General features: G+C 44.4%; 1 protein-coding gene across 11 annotated transcripts in view; it reads right to left on the bottom strand.

The window, feature by feature from the left end:
• The window catches only part of TNXB (tenascin XB), a 775,055-nt gene that overhangs the window by 391,305 nt on the left and 368,002 nt on the right, over nt 1-15,748 (bottom strand). The window lies entirely within an intron of this gene.

The raw sequence follows: 15,748 nt of genomic DNA on the forward strand, positions 1-15,748 counted from the left end.
CCAGAGTGATATAATTCTCCTACAGGAGACCTGGTCACTGGAAATCCCCCACAGACTAGGATATAAAACCTTTAGCGTGAATGCTAGTTAGCCTGTTAGAGGGAGACCATCTGGGGGTCTGGTCATTTGGATAGGGATTACCCTAGAAATTGACATAACCCCATTGTATATTCAGTCCCAGGACCTGCAGGGAGTAAAAATTATCACACGAGATAACAAGGACCTATACTTAATTAATATCTATAATAGGCCAAGTATAATTAACAAAGAATCACTGGTAATAGGGCAACTTGACTCCTTCCTAGATACAGTAGGGCCCACGTCCTGTGTAATTGTTGTTGGTGATTTTAATTGCAAATATGAACCGATGATGGGTTTGAATGATCTCTTTGTAGAACAAGATAGGGCTAATAATATCCCAACTATAGATAGTAGCAGGGAGGTAAAGTGCACTGTTGCAGCGGCACAAATTTTAAAGCTTACTGTAAGACATGACTTGCGGGCATGTAACGGGCGCCTACCCTCAGACAGACCTGGAGCATTCACATTCTGCAGAGGCAGCTCATGTAGCCAGATAGATTATATTTTGGTCTCAACAAATCTATGGCACCATACCACCGATTTTAAAATTATACCCAGAGTGGAGAGTGACCATTATCCCTTACAATTGACATTAGAATCCCAGCCCTTTAAGTCCACCACAGCTGGGACCGAACTGACTGATTTAGCAACCAGTGAGCTTTTAACAAGTAATAATAGACGAGATCTGAAATGGCCTTACATCCTAGCTAAAGATGCAGTGATGACAAATATTTACAACGCTTTTGCTGATATTGTCACACCATTTCAAGATCTAACAGTAGGAGAAGGTAGTGTATCATATATGCACAATAATTTGGTAGATGCACTGATTACGTTCTTAAGTAGTATGTACAAAGAGAAAGATGGGGGAAGTAATAAACAAAGAGAGATAGAAAACCCCTGGTACAGTAAAGATTGTAGATCAGCAAAGACTGCTCTAATCCAGGCAATTGAAAGCAAGAACATACTAGAAATTAGGGCGAGAAGGCAAAACTATAAGAGGATACTTGTAAATGCAAAAAAAGACAAGGCCACCTTTTGGGGCTTAATTGCGAAGGGAAATAGGACTGGAAGAAGTGTCAAAGACCTTTATCTAGACGAGAAAACCTGGGTCGATCATTTTACCCGCCAGTAACTTGACAACACTGGGGAAACTTGTGCAATAGGAAAAGAACTGGAAATAGAAGCAACGGTTGTTGATATGCATTTTAGCTTAAAAGAGACCAAAAAAGCGATATTGGCAATTAAATCGGGGAAGGCATCCGGTCCTGATAAAATCCCAGGAGACTTATTGAAGCACAATTTGGAAGTTTGGGGCCCCTACGTAAACTTTTTATGTAATTCGATAGTTGCAGGGACACCAATTCCTGACACGTGGAAAGGGCAGAGATTGTGACAATTTTTAAAAAGGACAACCGTTATGATCCAGCTAACTATCGCCCAATTAGTTTAATTGATATTTTACAGAAAGTCTTTGCTAGGCATATTTTAAATAGATTATTAGAATGGATGGATGAGGCAGATATTTTATCTAAGTATCAAGCGGGATTCAGAACTTGAACAAGTACCATTGATCAAGTGTTTAGATTTACATGTATTTATTGGAAATATATTACTTTAAGGAAGGGCAACTTATACATTGCCTTCGTAGATCTAAGGACAGCCTTCCATCTGGTCCCACGTACCCAATTGTGGGACACGTTAAAAAATATTGGGGTGCCAGAAGAATTACTTGTGCAATTGATTAGGTTACACTCAGGAAACTTTGCAAAAGTAAGATGGGGACGAGGGGTGAATTTTCTAAGGCAATACCAGTGAGAAGAGGTGTAAGACAGGGGTGTGTGTTGGCACCAACTCTCTTCTCACTGTATGTAAATGACATCCCCAAATATCTAGCAAGCTGTAAGCACGATTCCCCTCAACTTGGGGGCAAAGCTATCTCGGCATTACTATTCGCTGATGATACAATTTTAATTTTGCAAACCACCAAGGGACTCCAATGCCTAGTGGATTCCTTTAATACTTACTGCACATCGAAGGGCCTTGAAATCAATTCAAGTAAAACTAAATACATGTCTATAAACCCACATAAATTATTTAAAAATAACCTTGTTTTAAATAACCAAGAGTTGGAATATATGGAAAGCTTTAAGTATTTAGGAATTACCCTGGATAGTAAACTGTCTTGGCAGGGGCAACTAGAAAAGAGTAGGATAATGCTGCTCCAAAACTCATTACCTATACTGAAAAAGCGTGAGGCTAGCACATCCAAGGCAGTTTCCCCTGCATTGGAAGTATATAAAATTAAAGCACAATCGGCAGCACTTTATGGGGCAGAGATTTGGGGCCACATTGCAAGAAGAACTTCGAACGGGAAGAAAATAAATTTTGTAGGAAACTACTAAAACTTCCAATTAGGACGCCCTTAATCCCAGTATGCATGGATCTCAATTTAAAACGTACAGATCATCATGCTGTGTTGAGGCCATTACTATTTTGGATTAGGATTTGGTCGAATCCAGATCTGCTTCATTATAGAGAAGGCCTGGAGGAAATCATAAAGACAGTTCGAAGTAAGGATATTCCCTGGTTAAAACATGTTACATTATGGATGAAAAAGTTAGGCCTATCCCATTATTGGGAGGATCCTCTACAGCTGACGGCACTGTGCAAGCAACACTTAAAGTCAACATACTGAACCTATGTGGCAAAATACATGTTATATAGCTCATCTGTTGGGTCCTTAACTTTGAAGTTTCTAGCTTTTAAAGACGTTGCTTGTCTAGAGCCTTTTCTGGACGAGATAGAACCCCCGTTAGCGAAATCCCTATTCCTGCAGTTTAGATATGGGATTTTACAAACAACTGTGAACGTATCTAGATGGGGCAGAAACAAGGTGGACAAGAAAAGTGATTTGTGTTCCTTATGTACAGAAGAAGTTAAGGAAAATGACGCTCACATATTCTTTTTCTGTACAGCATATAACTCTGCCTGGAAAAGCTGGATTAGGTCTCTCTGTAGGCACTTAGGTGTCAGAAGCTGTAGTGATGCCGAACGCATTTTAAAAACTGGCATCTCACAAATAATTGTCTTTTGTGTAAGCAGGTTTCTATTTAATGTATCCTTGATAAGAAAGAAAGCTGGGTTAAAGCTCTAGAGTTAAACAATCTACTCGCTTTGAATCCGAATATTAAGTTGAAGAGATATTGCATTAGCACTTTCCAATTGGGTTAAAATCCCGTGATTATTCTCTCATCTCCTTCTGTGATTCTTGTTTTTATATAGTGTATAAATTTTATAATGATAAAATGCCTAGCTTTTAAATGCTTTTTAATGTGTATTCATGATATTAGATAGGTTTTATGGCGTATTGTAGCCGATCATATAAATTGTACATCAACTTTTGTCACTTTCCTTCTTGGTACCCCAACTCTTGTATTAATCGTAATTGGGGGAAAAAAAATGTTGTATTTTTAATCTGTCTTTTATGGTTGTAATTGACCGAAATAAAGATTAAATGAAATGAAATAAAATGAAATTATGTAAATTGTTTAATAATTATATTTTTTACGTTAAAATTAGTTGCGAGTTGCTGGGTTTGTAGAGGTATTGAGTGAGAAGTTAATAATTGATTAATTAACAATCAATAATTAATTAATAAGTAACTAATGAATTCATAATTATTATTCTCCAGTATTAGGGGTGTCTTTCATAGATTCACATGCTTGAATATTCCCCGTCGTCGAAGTGGGAGTCCCACGGTATATAAAAAATAGCAATAATGCTAATATAACATAAATGATAATATCATATAATAATAAAATAGAGATAATACACTGTAAAAACCTCTACAATGGAAACTTCCATAGGAAGACAGTATAAGAGAAAAAACTCATTTGTAACATATCAGTGTCATTATGTTGGTCCAAACTGCAGCCAATCAGGCTCACGCACCCTCTAGAACCTTCTCCTCAGAAGCTCAAGCCCTCAGATTTTCTACCGCACGTCGTGTGAAGGGAGTCTCCCTGAGCTCTGCTCAGTTTTCTTCAAAGTTTGTCTCTTCAAATTATTTTTCCAAGAATGTCAAGTAAGAAGTCCTTGTTTAGAGCTTGCTCTTCATGTGGGAAACTACGTTTGTTTGAGAAGGACCCCCACCAAAAGTGTATTTACTGCCTGTACCCTGACCACAAGGTGGATGAATGTAAAATCTGTAGAGCTCTTCCTTCTAAGACTCTCAGAGACAGGGAAGGTCGCCTTCTTATATGGTTGAAGCGCCTCCAAGATAAAGAAGATGTTCTGTCAGACGCAGTAAGTCTTCAGTCAGGCTGTTCCACTGTTCCTTCCAAGCGTGGGAGTGTTCAAGACTTGCCTTCTCCTTTTCTTCAGAAAAAGAAAAAGCTGGCTTTGCCTGTGGCACAATCTTCAAATTCTATGCCTTCTGTGTCAACGCCCACGAGACCTGGCTCTCAGGCGTCTTGTCCAGGCTCTATCAGTATTCTGACAGTCCTGACTCCCAGGTCGTCGACGGGCTCGTCGACGACCGTTCCGTCCACAAGATTGGCTTTGCTGTCTTCGTCGACGACCTCTGTGACGACGACGTCTGCTTCCTCGTCGTCGACGACGGTGATGTCGACATCCTCGACGTCGACGAGAACTCCTACGATCCCGTCGACGATCCCTATTGTCTCGTCGGCGACGAAGTTGCCGTCGACGAAGAAAACCTCTTTGACGTCGAAGAATTCCTCGTCGACGAAGGTCCCGTCGACGTCAGCCTCTCCGTCGACCACCTCGTCGACGTCGGCATCGTCGACGAAGAAGGCAACGATGGTTCCGACGACGAGAGCCCCGTCGACGTCGAGTGCTCCGTCGACCAGCTCCATGACGACGGCGTCGTCGTCGAAGAAGGCGACGCCGGTTCCGTCGACGAAGGTACCGTCGACGAAGGTACCGTCGACGACGATACCGTCGACGAAAGTATCGTCGACGAAGATACCGTCGACGAAGACACCGTCGACGAGGCTTCCGTCTCCTCAGATTCCAGCAAAGACGGCTCCGTCGACGCACGTTCCGTCGACGACGATACCGTCGACGACGAATCCCTCAGTGGGCCCTACCTCGTCGACGATGGCGATTTCTTCAGCGGCATGTTCAGGATCCTCGTCAGGATCGGGTTCTTTTGCCACCATGCCTCTGGTACCACTGCCTTCCTTGACCTCTGGCAGGGATTCTTCTATGCAGCTGCCGCCTCCTGATCTCCAATTACCCTCGCCTTTGATGGCAACTGATCACGAGACTGGATCTATGGGGGAAGATGATGACGATGAAGCTCACAGTCCATCAGAATTGATTATAAAATGTCAAGACTCCAGTTCTGACCAGGAGGACGTGGAGGAAGTGGTCCAACCGGATGACCAATTTGTCCAGTTGCCTATGGCATCTTTTCCAGTTTCTTTGTTTTCAAACCTCCAGCATATGCTGGATGACTACAACAGAAGGTTTCCGCCTACCCCTCAGGGTACTCCAAGCCACGCTCCTGCGGAGGACTCCGGCCCTGCCACCCATCCACAGTCTTTGGAGCAGCCTGTTTTGACAGAGCTTCCCCGCCCTCACCCCCCTCTTCTTCCGCAACCTGGTGCGCACGGGGTGGATGAGTCGGACAGTGAAGAAGGGGAATTACACCAGGATACTGACGATGATCAGGATCCAGATATGGCGGATTACGACGACTATCGGATACAGACACCTTCTCCGCAACAGCCAGAGGCGGGTGATGCGCCTACCATTGATACAGCAAGCTTCCATGTGCTGATGAATAAAGCGGCGGACCGCTTTAAATTGCCGAGAGAACAACGGCAAGAAGATTGCTTTCTCTACGATTTCAAAAACAAACCATACAAACAAATTCACACCATACCAATCATAGAATTTGTATGGAAAGAAGGGATAAGAATTATGCATTCTCCTAACTCCTTGCCGGCACAAGTCCCTCGCCTGGAAAAGAAGTACAAGGCTCCTGCGGGTTCACCTGCTTGTTTGCTGTCGCATCCCAAACCGGACTCGGTTGTCACACAGGCGGCACAGCGACGATCCCGTAATCCGGCGACTCCTCTCACTACTCCACCTGATAGAGAGGGTCGACGTTTGGACGCCATTGGGAAGAAATTTTCCACCATGTCCTCTACATCGGTACGCGCTGCAAATGCGTTGGCCATTCTAGGTCGCTTCGACAGGCAAATGTGGTCGGACATTTCCGCATTCGTTTCTCTAATTCCAGAAGCGTCCAGAGCGGAAGCCCAGCAAGTTCTCCAGGATGGCATGAGGGTGTCAGAGGAAATGATTGACTGCGCGATTGATGTGGCGAGTACGGGATTTCGCATCCTCGCCAGTGCTGCGGCTCTCCGCCGCCAGGGCTGGCTTAAATCCACTTCTTTCCGGCAAGAAGTCCAGTCGAAGATACTCGACATGCCCTATGACGGTGAATCACTTTTTGGCGCTCACATTGACGAGGCGCTTGAGTCAATTAAAAAGGACACCGATACAGCAAAATCGCTAGTCTCCTTACAATTTAAGAAGCAGCCCTTTCGTGGCGCCCGTGGAAGAGGTTCGTCTTCCACGAATTTTCGAGGAGGACACACTCAGTACCGCCAATTCAACCAAGGCAATCAACGTTACTCCTCTCAGCAGTCTACTCGCCAAAATCAGTCACGACCCTATAAAGGAAAACCTACTTATAGGGGTGCCAACAACAAACGCCAGTGACTCTCATGTCACACAAGGAGTTGGAGGGAGAATCTCGCAGTTTTATTCCCAATGGTCTCTGATAACATCGGACCAATGGGTATTGGACATTGTTCGCAAGGGTCATGCCTTGGAGTTCACAGAGATTCCTCCTCATTCTCCGCCATCAGGCCCGCCACCTCCCCATTTTCTAGAATTGCAACATCAAGTTCGTCTTCTCATACTAAAAGGTGCAGTCGAAGTGGTTCCTATATCACAACAAGGGACAGGTTTCTACTCACGTTTTTTCCTCATTGCCAAGAAGACGGGAGAGTGGCGGCCTATACTGGATTTGAGGGCGCTCAATTTCTTTCTGAAACAGCAGTCTTTCCGCATGCTCACATTGTCAGAAGTCTTGCGGCTTCTCTGCAGCGGAGATTTTCTGTCCACGATAGATCTGCAAGACGCCTATTTTCATGTGCCGATTCTGCAACAACATCGCCAATTTCTGAGGTTCAAGGTGGGCACTGTCCATTACCAATTCAAGGTGCTGCCTTTCGGCCTGCGTTCGGCACCTCGTGTTTTCACGAAGGTCCTGGCCCCAGTCATGGCTTATCTACGTCTTCAAGGAGTGCAGATTTTTCCTTATCTGGACGATTGCCTTCTGAAATCTCCGTCTCCTCTTCAGCTGGCTCACGACACAAGTCTCTGCCTGCGGACTTTCGAGTCACTGGGGTTGACCATCAACGTGGACAAGTCACACTTAACACCATCACAAAGAAGGAACTTCCTGGGTGCCATTCTCGACACGGAATTATCAAAAGCCTTCGTTTCCCAAGAACGACAGGTGAAAATAGTACGTCTGGTCACCCTCATCCGTTCAAAACAGTCAGTTTCTGTGCGCATGTTGAAGTCCTTTCTGGGGATGGCGTCGTCCTGCATCGCTCTGCTTCCGAACTGCAGGCTCCGCACTCGCCCTATTCAGGAGGAACTAGACCTGCAATGGCGCCAAGTGTCAGGATCCTTCAACGATCTAGTGAGAGTCTCGTCTCGCATGAAAGACAGTCTCCTTTGGTGGAGAGAACCATCCAACCTAAACGAAGGAGTTTCCTTTCTGGCCCTTCCTCCGGATCTGACGCTGACCACAGATGCATCCATGGAGGGTTGGGGAGCTCATCTCCTAGACCTTTCAATCAAAGGGAAGTGGACACCGTCACAACGAACATGGCATATCAACAGATTGGAGCTGCTGGCGATCTTCCTTGCTCTCAGATCTTTTCTGCCAGTAGTGCAAGGAGAGTCCGTGCTGGTTCAAACGGACAACACAACCAGCATGCACTACATGAACAAACAGGGCAGCACAAGATCTCAGCCCTTGTCTCGGCTAGCTCAGAAGATCTGGAACTGGGCTCTTCATCATCGAATCTCCCTGACGGCGGTCCATCTGCCGGGGGTTTCAAACATCCTCGCGGATTCGTTGAGCAGGTCCACATCGTCTACCCACGAGTGGGAGCTTCATCAACAAACTCTGGACATGGTGTTCCGCCGTTGGGGTCGTCCCCTGATGGACCTTTTTGCCACTCCACTGAATCGGAAGTGCCCCGCCTTTGCGAGCTGGCATCCTCATCCGGGGTCCAGCGGCAACGCCCTTCTCATGGACTGGAGCGGCCTGTTCGCCTATGCGTTTCCTCCCATACCATTGGTGCCGAGGACGTTGTGGAAGATGCGCAGGCAACCCTGCCACTTGATACTGATTGCACCTCGTTGGCCCAGACAGGCTTGGTTCTCGGAACTTCTTCTGTTGTCCCAATGCACGCCCATTCGTCTGCATCCACGTCCAGATCTTCTGTCCATGGACGAGGGCCAAGTCTGCCATCCAGACCCGACCACTCTTCAGTTATGGGCATGGAACCTGAATTCCTCGAATTCGCGAATTTAGAGATGCCCCAGGAATGCAGAGAGATTCTGGCTTCTGCTAGAGCTTCCTCAACTGTTCAAACGTACAAACTAAAGTGGAAACGGTTTTGCCATTGGTGCGCAGAAGCAAATGTCCACCCACTCACTTCTGCCCCAGAACAGCTGTTGCCCTTCTTTCTAAGCCTTGCTCAGTCTGGCCTCTCTCATGCCACCTTGAGGGTCTTTCTGGCAGCTATTTCACGTTTCAGGCATGATGGCTCAACCTCTCTCTGCTCATCCAGAATTATCAGACAATTCTTTAAAGGTCTCTTCAGGAAGTTTCCTCCTATCAGACGCCCGCCTCCGGCATGGCAGCTCAACGTGGTATTGTCACAGCTCATGAAGCCTCCTTTTGAGCCAATCCACAGAGCAGACAACAAGTTTCTTACCTGGAAGGTCGTTTTGCTTTTGGCCCTAACGTCTTCTCGCCGTGTCAGCGATCTTCATGCTTTCACAATCAAGCCTCCTTATTTGCAATTCAAAACAGATGGGGTGTCTCTTCGGACCAATCCCTCTTTTTTGCCAAAAGTGCCTACAGATTTCCATCTGAACGAACCTGTCTTCTTGAAGACTTTCTTTCCGAATCCACAGTCACCGGCAGAACAACGCCTTCATTCCTTAGACATCAGCCGTTGTCTAAAGTTTTACATTTCAAGAACTGCCCCCTTCCGCAAATCAGATCAGCTTTTTGTAGCATATGGAAGAATGCGAAGGGGACATTCAGTGACAAAACAGACACTTGCAAGATGGCTCTCAGCAGCCATATCCTACTGTCACCAACAAGCTGGCAAGCCTTTACAGGGTCCTGTAAAGGCACATTCGACGAGAGCGATGGCGTCCTCCACCGCCTTGTTTGCCGGAGTGCCTCTACACCAGATTTGCCGGGCGGCAACGTGGTCGAATAGGCACACCTTTACCAGACATTACTGTTTGGATTCCATCAACGAGGCGGATACCGCAGTGGGGCAAGCAGTGCTTCGCCATCTCTTTAAATAAGATGAGCCTCTGTTCCCTCCTCCTTTCTCTTCTGTGATTGCTATATGCTTTTAAGCTATGTGTTTACTTCTTGTGAAGATGCTTGCAATCCCAGTGCTAAGGAGTTACTGCTATCTATTCTATTCAAGCATGTGAATCTATGAAAGACACCCCTAATACTGGAGAAGAACTATTGTTACTTACCTGTAAACAGGTGGTTCTCCAGTATTGGTGTCTTTCATAGATTCACATGCGACCCACCCTTCCTCCCCTCAGAGGCTCTCTTCTCCTCATACGCTATTGTTACTAGTGCTACGAAAATCTGAGGGCTTGAGCTTCTGAGGAGAAGGTTCTAGAGGGTGCGTGAGCCTGATTGGCTGCAGTTTGGACCAACATAATGACACTGATATGTTACAAATGAGTTTTTTCTCTTATACTGTCTTCCTATGGAAGTTTCCATTGTAGAGGTTTTTACAGTGTATTATCTCTATTTTATTATTATATGATATTATCATTTATGTTATATTAGCATTATTGCTATTTTTTATATACCGTGGGACTCCCACTTCGACGACGGGGAATATTCAAGCATGTGAATCTATGAAAGACACCAATACTGGAGAACCACCTGTTTACAGGTAAGTAACAATAGTTCTTAAGTAGTATTTAATTAGTTATAAATTATGGTAATTGTATTACATTTATTTTAGTTGTACTTTAAGTGAGGGCTGCTAGGTTTGTGGGGGTATAGTGTGGTGTTACGTAATAAATAATGGCCAGTTTTTAATTGATAATTAATTATTTAAATTGTTTAACCCCTTGCATGCTGCTCACATTTTCGCGCTGTGCGGGCGATTTAATTAGTTGCTGGAATTCGACACTTCCATCATGACGTCGGATGGCCAGAGGCCTTCCGAAGCATGCAAGGGGTTAAAAATCATGTTAATGTTTTTTCTTTAGATACTAGTTTTTTGGATTAATTAATAAAGATAATTTATGAAGCGTTTTATATTTGTTAAAAATTAATAGGGTTATGTTTCATATATGTAATGTGTTTGAAGTGAAGTCCTTTCCCTACTGTTGCACTGACTGGAGTGGAAATAGAAACTTTAACCTCTACGAAGTCCAACGCTTTCCCTACTGTTGCACAGGTTGGATTGTGAATAGTAAATGTTACTTCTCTGAAGTCCAACACTTTCCCTACTGTTGCACAGACTAGAGTGGTAATAGTAAATGTTACCCCTCTGGAGTACATCGCTTTCACTACTGTTGTACAGACTGGAGGGGGAATAGTACATTTTAGCCTTCCAAAGTCTAATGATTTCACTACTGTTGCACAGGCTGGATTTAGATTAGTATATATATTATACCAAGTGGTCAATACTCATTTTAATATTGTTTAAATCTGTCTAATATTATTGATTGTTGATTTGATATTATTTGTATCTATATATATATATATATATATACAAAAAACCAAGTTGCCCACGTGGAGTCATCACTCGTGGAAGGGAAATAGCACACAGCCCCCGGCAGTATCAGCACAGCGCTCCCATTGCCATTTCACCTGCAAACTGCCATACGCGTTTCGAGCCCAGTTGGCTCTTGATCACTGGCTTGCACAAAGATATACGAAACAGCAGGAAGGTGCTATGTAGCCATTTTTATTTTCTTTATTGTTACCGCCCATGTGGGCGTTGCCCATAGCATGCTGGTTAATGTAGTCCTCAGGATGATTGCTGTGCTGATACTGCCGGGGGCTGTGTGCTGTTTCCCTTCCAAGAGTGATGACTCCACGTGGGCAACTTGGTTTTTTGTATGTAAAGCGGCTAGTCCGGCCGCAGCAGGAGTCCCGCCGCATACTTTGCGGATCCAGCGCTCGACACCACGGGCGCACTTTGGAGTGGAGGGGGCCTGACCCCTGGAATGAAATTGGTGTCAAAACGGCATAAACCACTTACCATCTCCAATGACTTTAATTTTCTAACACTACTCCACTTGGTGTTTATTTTACGAGGACAGCAGCACTTACGCAATGGTTTTGTATTAAAGTCCAATCCCACCAATCCAGAGCCGGCATGGTGGGTGTCACTAAAGCTGTGAAAACACACAATATTTTAAAAGCGCATATTCATTTCAGTTACTTTATCGTGTTTTATGGAATATTAGGTTATGTTATGTGAATTTGTAAAGCACACCAATACATGCGTGGGTATGCTGTTGCTGAAATGAGTGTATTGTATTTCATTTAAATTAGTTTATTGTATTCAGGGTCACTGGTATTCTGCAGCAGAGGACCCTATTGGCCTGATTATGACTTTGGCGTTGTGGTGCCTGGTCTGTCGCACCTCCAAATCCGGGATCGGGCTGCCTGCCAGATTGGGAGTTTCCTCCTATCTCGCGGGATTTTTTTGGGCGTTCCCACGGTGGTGCCTTTCAAAATGGGCACCGTAATGGGAACGCCAAAAACAGTTCCTACATGGCATGGACTGAAATGTCTATGCCGTGCAGGAACTGGGGTGCATGCACACAAGAGGGCCCTTGTTGTGCCCCCCTGCATACACCCCAGGGCGCAGAGCCACAAGTGGGCGTTTCCTGTCCGCCAGGGTTTTCATGGAGGAGGAACCACCATGAAAACAATGGGGGAGAGGAAACTCCAAATATGCTTGGCGGGACTGCAGCGGTCCCGCCAACCATTTTGATGCCTCCTGTCCCCCGCAACACCACCATGGAATGGTGGTTACCTGGTGGCTGCCGCGGGCATTAGCGGCCTGTGGAGGGAGTTCCGCGGGCGGTGAGGCGGGGCGGGGAGGGGCAACTTGGGGGGAAGTAAACACTGGAATATGGATGAACGGAGGTAAGTAAACAATTAAATAAACAAAACATTTCATTGCGCGCACTGCATCGCAAAATGCCCCTCCCCCACCCCGCCTCACGGAACTCCCTCCACGGCCGCTACTGGTCGTGGGACAATGGCAGCCCGACCGCCCTAATCATAATAGGGTAGTCGGGAGACTGCCGTGCCCCCACTAGTCTGGCGATCTGCGGACCGCCAGACTCTTAATTGGCTCCTATGTGGAGAGTTAACTACGTTATGCATCAAGAAAAGGCAAATGAATGTGCCGTAATGTGGCACATTCTGTATAAGTAGTTTTTGGGCATGTTTACACGTAAACACTTTCTGGGCAAATATTTAACCTCATTAGAACCACTTTGACGCCCACATACAGATATAAACAGAAAAGTGACCAGTTAACCTTTGTGAACGGCCTTCCATTGCACGGCAACACGTTGCCATGTTTTTAGTAACTTTTGTTCTGTTTGAGCTACAATTTTTTTTTTCCGAAATCTGCAGATTATGCAACAGATGATGGGTTATGTGGCAGAAATGCAGCAATCCATAATTATGCAGAAAACGCTGCATCCGTCAAAGGGTGTTTTTGTCTTTGAGCCTGTGTGGGATATGTTTCAAATTGTACGTGGTGACCTCCAAGGTGCGGTAATTGTATTATGGGACGCACTGCCTGGTGCTTTGATGGATGAATGGGATGTGAGAGAAACACACAAATTATACTGTTGCCTCACAGTACTTAAAATGTGATCCGTTCTAGAGGTAAAATGAGCACCTTGTAGAGCACCGGTTGCTCTTTAAAGGTACCTTATTGGTCAGCAATGATTCACTTAGTGGCGATGGTGATTATACACACAAGACGGGAAAGCTAATTTTAAGTGTCTCCTTCAGTGATCTGCGTGCAACTTGAAGGTCAGAAGTTTAACATTTTACAGAGCCTACTTACCCTTTTCTTATTCAAACCTCTGAAATACTGCTGCAACTGGGCTATATTAATTCCTGTTGTCGCTGAACAGCTACTATTATCATTATAATAATGAAAGCGCAGTGGGAAGATCAACCTGGTTCATCAAGTAATGATGTACACACTGTCTATAGCAATGATAAACCAAGCCAACTCATAAGCCCATGGCCCAGTCATTAAACAAGTTCCCTTTGCTTTTTCTATTTAGTTTTATCTATCCCAGAGGACTACGGTCTTTGAATAAAGCGAATAAACAGTAGCCTCGCTCGGAAGGGCAGCCAGAGGGCCCAAGAAGAGGGACCTGGGAGGTTAGGACAGACATTGCCAACAGCTGGGCTGTAGAGCCGAGGAGGGGGCGACATCCTGTGGTTGCACCTTAGGCCAATGGAGATGAAGCAAAGTCTAGTTGGTAACACACAAAGGGTGAATGGCCAAATGGAGTGTGAAGAGGCAGGAAATGGGGCTTCTAAGTGTGGTGTTTCCCTGGAAAGAAATTTCAAAATAATTTTCCTCTCTTGGCAGACATCCAGTAATGGTTACACGTAAATTCCACTCATGGTTTCCAATTTCTGTGGCATATTGATGAGAGTGAGAGGAGACGTGCAGTTGAGTAGAAGATGGAGGAAGCTGTAACTTCAAGAGATGAGGAGGGGAGTTAGGAATTGGAAAGCCCCCTGTCCAGACCTTTTTGAAATTTACAGATAGGATTCCCATTGAGCCATAGGGTGGGGTGGCTCCCTAAATCCCGAAACCAATATATATCCAGTATAGAGAACTTTGTTTCACTACAAAGGGAAAGGTTTGAAGTCCTCTCAGCCTTTCATCCTCTTATCACCAAAATGAGAACTGCTGGCCTGCTGGTTAGCTATAAACATCTGTTAAGTGTCAAAATTACCAAACGACCTTCTTGTGGCAGAACATGTACCCTGCAAATATGCCTGTTAGCTTTTTGTGACATTCGATGAAAGCTTTTATTTATTTTATCAGTTTTAAATGGCTCCATGGCTCTGTAATACCAGAATGCCAGGGCCCAAATACAAGCAAAAGAAAGAAACAACCACATTAACAGAAAATACTATTTGAGACCTTTCTTATACTTAAAATGGAAAGAGTGCTCTTTTGAAAGCAGCCTCCTAAACTGGGGGATGTGCAGCAAAATCAGACATTATGATTTCAAGAAACAGAGATGGATACATTGCTACTAGAATTCAGATTTCCCACAACTTAAAGTCTCTATTTACAACTAAGGCTGTAGAATTGCCACCTAATGCAATTCTCTACAAGACTCCCATACTTGATCAATATCTGGAGGTTATGCACTGTCTGGACATCCATGTTTTGAATTCTCTGCTGTGTCGCCAATAGATATGTGAGCAGGAAAAGGCTCATGCGCAAGGGATACAGGATGCGACTTGGGGAGGTAGGTTAGACTTTGAAAGGAAGGTGAGATGTTTCCTCAGAATGTAAAGCAAGTGCAACCGGAGCTATCCACTCCACTGACATGTTCCTCAGGGATACCACTGATCAAATAAGACTGCCAGGGACTTAACTTTCATAGCAGGTTTTTCAGTAACCCAATGGAGCTGGGGAGGCAGACGGAACTGTCCTAGTGAGTGGTGTTGTGCTGTACGTTAATTGAATGGCCACCAAAAATTCCTTTAATTGCAATGTCTGCCTTTCCAGCATCGATGAAGATGACACCTGTTTTTTGTTTTGAAGTATATTTTTGTTCTATGGGATGGTCTATGTGATTCAAGGATTCCACCTTTCAATCACAAACCCTGAGATAAATCCGACTGTGTTGTAGATTATATGAGCGGCAGAAGCATGTGATAAATTATTTTCATAATAATTTTTCGCAAAAAATTACTTTTTGAAAACAACTTTTACAAAACGTTGTTTTTCCTGTAAAATCTTAAACCAAATTTCACTTGCATTCTCGGGCAGACAAAATGAAGCCTAAAATATGCATTTACAATTTGGTAACAGTTTCAGAACTTAGCTACTTAACTAGCAGTAAGAATATTTTGTAAATATTTTAAGCCTCATATTTAAAAATATGAAGTGATATTTCTTTACACTTTTAATTGGGACTAGAAACATAAAACAAATAATCATTAGAATAATTACTAGTGTTAATGACTACTTGCCAATAAGTAAGAGAAATGTTATATGTATATTGAAAAAACATAGAGACAAACGAA

This window comes from Lissotriton helveticus, chromosome 5_1, assembly GCF_964261635.1.
Source record: "Lissotriton helveticus chromosome 5_1, aLisHel1.1, whole genome shotgun sequence".
Lineage (NCBI taxonomy): Eukaryota > Metazoa > Chordata > Amphibia > Caudata > Salamandridae > Lissotriton > Lissotriton helveticus.